Source organism: Diaphorina citri, unplaced genomic scaffold (genome assembly GCF_000475195.1).
Source record: "Diaphorina citri unplaced genomic scaffold, Diaci psyllid genome assembly version 1.1 scaffold37, whole genome shotgun sequence".
Lineage (NCBI taxonomy): Eukaryota > Metazoa > Arthropoda > Insecta > Hemiptera > Psyllidae > Diaphorina > Diaphorina citri.
Window position 1 is genome coordinate 357,241 of NW_007377474.1, and position 8,242 is coordinate 365,482.

The window sequence follows — 8,242 nt, forward strand, 5'->3', positions numbered from 1 at the left end:
CTTCTTCATCTTCTTCTTCTCCTCCTCCTCCTCCTCCTCCTCCTCCTCCTGCTCCTTCTTATTCTTTTCTTTGTCACGTCAGAAAGGCAGAACAGAAGATAAAAGTTGGAAATCGATAGAGAGAATTTTTTTTTTCTTGTCTGAAAAATGAAAATACAGCTATCGTCAGATTTTTTCTTTATGGATAGGAATAGATAGGTACCTAAACTACTTTTTCTTTCTTTATGTTTCACAGAAGTTCGTTTTGCTTCTTCATTTCTTCTGTATAGGTATTCTTTTCTTTCCATTTCCCCCCTAACTTTCAACAGTTCCAACTTCCTGAAAACGCTTTCGATTTGAAAGAAAGTTATTTTCACATCAGCATTGGAATTTAAAGAGAACTCTCGTTTCTTTTGTAATGGAATGTACCTGCGTTTAGAAAAAGATAGAGAAAATGCAACAGTGCCCCCTCCCCCCTTCCCTAACTATACTTTTTTTGTGAAGAAAATTATGTTGGACAAAAAAAGTGAGTTACAAGTTATACTTAGTTAAGTGATCACCTACATACCTATGTATAGGCGGTGTTAGTTGTACGTATTTGATCAACTTGACAGATAAACTGAGACTTTCGAGAACTCCTGTCGAGAAAATCTCAAATGTACGAGTAGAACGAAATAGGAAATAAGAGTAGCAAATAGGAGTAGGTGTATGATTGTACAGGGAATCTGGGACTCGAACCAAATCACACGGGTGTGACAGGAGACGTGTCAAATACATACGTGACGTGACAGCCAGATGATGGATGATGAAATGGAAGTGTCACGTGTCACACGACGTGTTGATTGTCACGCTGGGATGATATTCAGAAATGAGATCTGATTTTTTCTCGACGAATTAAAAAAAAAATAAAAATGCTATGCTACCCAACACCTACCTCTACCTAGTTATGTAGGTACCTACTTACCACAATTTTTTCTAATGTTGGCTCGGCATTCATAATATATCTATTTAGGTTGGATCTGATTTGTTTTCTCCTAACATGGAATTCCTTTTTATTCGTGGAAACTGTCTTTCACCGTCCCGTCCGTCAGTTAATATAAACACCTATAGCTGTTTTCCCTCTGCCTTCTCCCTAAAGTCCTGAAACTCTCTTCCTCTTTTAAAACCACCTCCCAGAAAATCCTCCTCCAGTGTTAACTGCAAAACATACTGAGAGGCAGATAGGTACCTCCTGTACCTACCCTCCAGGTGAGGGGAAAGATAGGGAGGGTATATCGTGTGAAAACTGTGAAAAGCTTTTCACTTAACCTCTAGGTTTATGTACACAACCACTGTGTGGATTTCAGCTATCTATTTTTAAATCCTCTGATGTTTTTATACAGGGCGTTTACTGTTATATTCTCAGTTTATTGATACATCCCAAAAGTTCCCTATGTAGTAAGTACGAGTTTTCTCGTATATATTTTCACCACCCTGTGTGCCAGTATTCTATTACCATAGCCTCTCTCATGGAGAGATAGCAAACATAGAGTGTTCATGAGCCATATCAAATACTTGTATGTTTTATGTTTACCATAGCTGATGAGTTAACCCCTATACAAGTTGGTATTAGCTTGAGAGCTTTCCAGTAGATGTCATTTAAAGAAGAAAGAGAAGAAGACGATAGAACACGAAGAAGAAGGAGCAGCAGCAGAAAAGGAAGTCTTCAGGAAAAGGACAAGAGAAAGAAGAGAGGACATACCTATAAGTTATGGTCATTAGTTGATAAAATTGGGCAAGTATCTCTTATATGTTGGTGGATGTATCAAAATGACTGACTTTTCCTCAGCAATAACAGGAGAAGGGAAAAGGTTAAAGAAAATGCTTAAAAATAAATAAATGAGCTCCACGGGAAAAAGCTGTAGCACGTGCTTTTTCTCTCAAAAGCCAACAAGTTCAGGGGAGCCCAGGTATTTCGGGTAACCACTATTGTAAAATTTGATATGGGTATTTTTTCTTTTTTTTTCAGTCAAATTTGAATGGATATTGTTTTGGCGACTTTCCCTTATTATTCGAATAATTTTATTGCGGTTAAATTTGTTACCACATCCCTCATTATAGCTAGAGCAATAAAATTTACTGCCCAACTGCCCATAAATATCATTATCTAGCATACGAGGCATTACTATTGTAAAATCTGATGCCTATTAGGTAGTAGATAATGCAGTTAAAAAAAAATCGCTCAAATTTATTTCTAACTATCTACGTAGAGTGTAGACGTATAGGTACCTTCAATTTCAATCTTGAAATTTTATGATCCCTTAATCTGCAGTTTTGCATGCTTGTTATAAATTAAAGTGAAAATATTTATAATATTAATGGTTTCTATCTAAAGCAATAAAAATTGAGCTCTGGCAATGAGTATAACCACAGCGATTGCATTTCTTTTCAAGGCTGCAGCAATGTGCAGTATTCTCTCCAGAAGAAGCTACAGCTGAAACTACGTTTCGCAATATAATGGTTGAGCTCTGGCAATGAATATAACCACAGCGATTGCATTTCTTTTCAAGGCTGCAGCAATGTGCAGTATTCTCTCCAGAAGAAGCTACAGCTGAAACTACGTTTCGTTTCGTGTTAACATAATATGCTAACACGTTACATACTATGTAAATGGGGCGATTCGGGCCTTACATTGAACGTTCACACTTGGGAAAGGTATACTTTCGGACAGGGAACCGGTTTCGATGGCATGCCATCTTGGATTTCTTATGGTTTAGTCCAGGCGCTATCACGCCTACAGAGGAGAACGAGCTTTAGCAGGGAACCGATTTCGATGGCATGCCATCTTGGATTTCTTATGGTTTAGTCCAGGCGCTATCACGCTTACAGAGGAGAACGAGCGTTAGAAGAGGGAAAATTTCGAAAGGAAAATCCAACTTAATTTACCCCAGGAGAGAGAGGAGAAAAAAAGAAGAATGTTTATACATTTTACGTGTACGGTAGTACGATATTACTGTAAAGCCATGGTATACAGCACAGAAAATAGAAACCCTCTGTGGAATTTGACAGCAACTATTTTATTGCCAAGGAATAAACGCCCTGATCCCTTGAGAAACATAGAATTGGAACCATATAGGTACTTGAAAAGTTTTAAATTTAGGTAGGTAGGTAGATGGGTAGCAGGCAGGCAGGTACATGAGGTAGGTATAAATAATCTTTCCCTGCCTCCTAAACAGTATCCGTTTTGTGAAACAAACGATACCTAGCGACTAATACTAGGTACAACTATTTTTTCGCATTACTCGCTTGAGAAGTAAAAACAACACTATCAGTCATAGGTATCAGTCCTACTTATTTGAATAGTCTTGATGTCTCGTGTCATTTTGCGGTGCATCCAGCCTGTTTTCCAGGCGAGCGCCTTGACCACCACGACACCGAGGCAGGTAATCAATGACTTAGATTAGATCTATTACACTTTATAGTACATACCTATTATTATCTCTCAGTATAACTAATCACAAAATTCCCCGTCTTCATATCACCTACCTATATATTAATATGTAGGTCTATATGGGTAGGTACATAGGTAATAGGTTAAAATGACTCCCATTATATCATCAATCTTAGAGTGGAATATGAAGTAGGGAGGTAGTATTAGACAGTGGGAATTAGGGAGTATTAAAGAGAGGGAGTAGGGATTATTTTAAGGAGAGAGAGGCAGACTGTGACAAATTGGAAAAGTTTAAATTTAATCTTCCGGTAATTACATGCTTTACTTGAGTTTTGTTTGATGTTGTTTGCACGTTTTACTTGATGCATAGGATGTGTGTATTTCAGTACCTACGTAAAGTTATTTAATTATATTTATTTTATGTATTTTTTTTATTAACATGATTTTAATTTCACGATATTTTCTTTTCTTCTTCATCTTCTCCTCCTCCTCCTCCTCCTCCTCCTCCTCCTCCTCCTTCTTCTTCTTCTTCTTCTTCTTCTTCTTCTTCTTCTTTCTTTATCCGTAGGTTTGAAGTTTGGACTTAAATTACTCATTTCCCCTTCATTTTCATAAGTGGAAGGTCCTCATCGATTCTTCTGTGATAAGTCACCTATTCGCGGTTTGCTCGTGGTATTCGCGTTGGCTCGCGGTATCTGCGGTTGTTCGCGGTATTCGCGGATTGTTCGCGATATTCGCGGTTTGTTCGCGGTATCCGCGGTTTGTTCGCGGTATTCGCGTTTTGTTCGCGGATTGTTCGCGGTATTCGCGGATTGTTCGCGGTATTCGCGGTTTGTTCGCGGTATCCGCGGTTTGTTCGCGGAAAAGTTACAAAGGAAAGATTCCTTGGTCATATTAAATACTCTAATGGAAACTCTTGTTGAAAAAAAAAATCATGTTGAAATATTTGGAGATATCACAGAGAGGAGAGAGGGAGCAGAGAAGGTAAAACACCTACTCACCGTCTTCGTACCGAAAATCGGCATTTTTTTATTTAAGCGCCAAAAATAAGGAAACGTGCCAGTAATGCTTGTTTATCTATGTACAATATCTTACACTTCTCCCGTTGGATCTCTCAGAGAGTACAATAGAGTTTTTGTTGTTTAGGTGTAAGCAGCCTTTAATGTGGTCAAGTGGGTGGGTAGGTATTTCACACTGTAGGTCCTGGGTTTGACTTCCAACTGATTGAAAGTTTTTTCACGAAGGACAGTTCACGAACAGCTGACTAACCAAAATTGTTTAGTCACCTGACTTCTCTTCTCTCATTGGTGGAAATTTTCTGAAAATTATTGAAATCTTTGTTTACATTTTGCAGTCCCGGTCTATGAATTTGATGGCACATTCGTTCTCTTTTGACAAAATTTTTGATGGCAAATTCGAGGAAATCAGCCTGTATGTCGTAAATTATTGGTGTAAACAAAGTGGATATAACTTTCGAAATTTTTTGATATTGGCTTGTTACAAGCGCATATTTCGTGATGTATGTCGTAAATTATTGGTGTAAACAAAGTGGATATAACTTTCGAAATTTTTTGATATTGGCTTGTTACAAGCGCATATTTCGTGATAGTGGATTTCACCAACGACTTAATGAGAGATTTACCTAATGGGAGAATTTTCAATCATCCAAAAAGGATGTTTTAATAATCTAAAAAGGAGTTTTTAATCATCCAAATAAGAGTTTTCAGTGATGGATCCACGATAGAACATCTTAGAATAACCCATTAAAATACGTAGATACCTATACCTACGTACTTTAGATTGTTAGGACTCCGGACTGTTAGGAGGGCTCTGTCTATCGACAGTCTCATGTTGACTTTATGCTGGTCCATTGATGCATCATCTTTGCTTCCGTCCATTCTAGATCTCATTGTGAAACTGAATCAGGGAGCTTGTGGAACCAACGAGCGAAATATAGAGGGGTAGAGACCTAGAAACCGTCCAGGTGCCTACGAGTATATTTCCGTGAAAAGACTGCGTATTTTGAACACCATGATAAATTCATAACAAGATGTCTCTACCTATTAAAATACGTAGATACCTATACCTACGTAGGTACTTTAGATTGTTAGGACTCCGGACTGTTAGGAGGGCTCTCTCTACCGACAGTCTCATGTTGACTTTATGCTGGTCCATTGGGGGACTTTTTTGATGCATCATCTTTGCTTCCGTTAAAGTCCATTCTAGATCTCATTGTGAAACTGAATCAGGGAGCTTGTGGAACCAACGAGCGAAATATAGGGGGGTAGAGACCTAGAAACCGTCCAGGTATCTACGAGTATATTTCCGTGAAAAGACTGCGTATTTTGAACACCATGATAAATTCATAACAAGATGTCTCTCGCACCCTGGTGTTGTGGTGGTGTCACTATAATGTGACAAGATGTGTGTTAAGATACACAAACTCCATCACCGCATTGTGATTGACGGATGTGCTTTTCCTATGTACTGTCTTGAGATAATAAAATAATGTTTACATAGGAAATACCTAATGTAACATCCGAAAATAATGTACGACCAACATGTGTAAATACGTACCTTCTGAATGACGTCACATGTATGCACCCAAATAAGTATTTGGAAAATGCCACTTGCAAAGTACGAAGTTATACTTTCAGAAGCAGCAAGCTATGATTTTGATATAAGGTAAAAGTCAAGTGCTTTATTTAGAATTTTAGACTGTCGAGGACCTTTATTGGTAAAATACGTACCTTCTGAATGACGTCACATGTAGGTATGCACACAAATAAGTATTTGGAAAATGCAACTTGCAAAGTACGAAGTTGTACTTTCAGAAGCAGCAAGCTATGATTTTGATATAAGGTAAAAGTCAAGTGCTTTATTTAGAATTTTAGACTGTCGAGGACCTTTATTTCAATGTAGCTAATTTAAATACTTAAGTAAGTACCTAAATGAAAATATAAATTTTCTTAAGGGTGTCGATTATTGGGTGTTTTACATTAAAGTACATAGTAGGTACCTATACTGCTTTATTGGTCAGGATGGTTAGGTAATAGCTATTTTCTTTTTTCTGTAGAGCTCTATTGTGTAACAACTGTCACTAACTGACCAAGGCGACCTTATACATCAGTCACAAGCACCGACGAATACTAGGTACAACTATTTTTACGCATTACTCGCTTGAGAAGTAAAAACAACACTATCAGTCTTGAGAAGTAAAAACAACACTATCAGTCATAGGTATCAGTCCTAACTTACTTGAATAGTGTTGATGTCTCGTGTCATCACTTTTCTTCTTTTTTTCCTCCACCACCTTCTTTTCCTCTTTCTCCTCCTCCTCCCCCCCTCCCCTTAGATTTGGGGGGTAAATACCTGAATTGGTCTTTGGGTGAGTTTTTTTACCACAATTAGGCCTGGAGATTGTAGCTGCTCCTCCCCTTTACCTTAGATCCGGGAGGTAAAGACCTATCTAAATTGGTCATTTGGTAAGTTAGTTACTCGTGTCATCAGTTTTCTTGTTCTTTTCCTCCACCACCTTCTTTTCCTCTTCCTCTTTCTCCTCCTCCTCCCTCACCTCCCCCCCCCCTTAGACCTGGGGGGTAAATACCTGAATTGGTCTTTGGGTGAGTTCTTTTTACCACAATGAGGCCTGGAGATTGTAGCTGCTCCTCCCCTTTACCTTAGATCCGGGAGGTAAAGACCTATCTAAATTGGTCATTTGGTAAGTTAGTTACTCATTTAATCTGCCCTGGGCAGTGTAGGAAGAGTACCTAGCCGCGTGCTGAGAATGATTGAGTTGTGTTGTTTGTAAATGTTGCATCACATCTGAATCTGATTTTTCTCTCTAATTCGGGGCGCTATAAATAATAATAATGCAATGTTTGCTCTGCGCTTAATTACGAGGAGTAAACATTACAATCAGGGGCGATGTGCTGAAAAAGAGAATTTCAATTTAATTTCATTATTTGACAGGACTAACCTAATTCACAATAGGAAGAAAGAATGCTTGGCGTTCCTGGATTAGTAACACTGCAAAGTTAAATTTTACGACTTGATCTGGACTCGAACCGTCAACCTCTACATACGAAGTCTATCACTACACATATCAGGTTAGTTTCAAGGGTAATATAGCGTCAAAGACTGATTAGAAAAAGAAATGAAGTGATAGATTTGACTTGAAATTTTTTTGTTAGCCTAGCCTAAGGCGGTCTCTTCTTGAATTGATCCTTTGTGTGCTGCGTCCACTTTTGATTAGGACTATTGCCCAGCCTAGCCTATGTATATATGTATCTACCTAGTTCGAAAAAAAAACAGATGCGGCTGAAAAGTTCAAAAAAGTTGCCTCTTCAAAAGCTTCCAGTTGAGAGGTATACACAATACACATCACATTCGCCGCGTGCTGAGAATGATTGAGTTGTGTTGTTCTGTAAATGTTGCATCACATCTGAATCTGATTTTTCTCTCTAATTCAGGGCGCTATAAATAATAATAATGCAATGTTTGCTCTGCGCTTAATTACGAGGAGTAAACATTACAATCAGGGGCGATGTGCTGAAAAAATTTTAGTTTCTATAGAATATAGATTGTATAGCTCACAATTTTTGCCTGCGGCGCTGTTCCTCATTCTTTTCGTGTTAATCTTCATCCCCCAGGATGTGTGAATGTGTAGATTTGAAAAGTGTCTTTCGTTTGGTCCCAAACGCTCCCTCTATGTTATTCTTACTCTGAGAGGTAAAGGTAAACAGCAAAACAATCCCCATCCGAGTTTTTCTTCTTTTTGAAAAGTGTCTTTCGTTTTGGTCCCAAACGCTCCCTCTATGTTATTCTTACTCT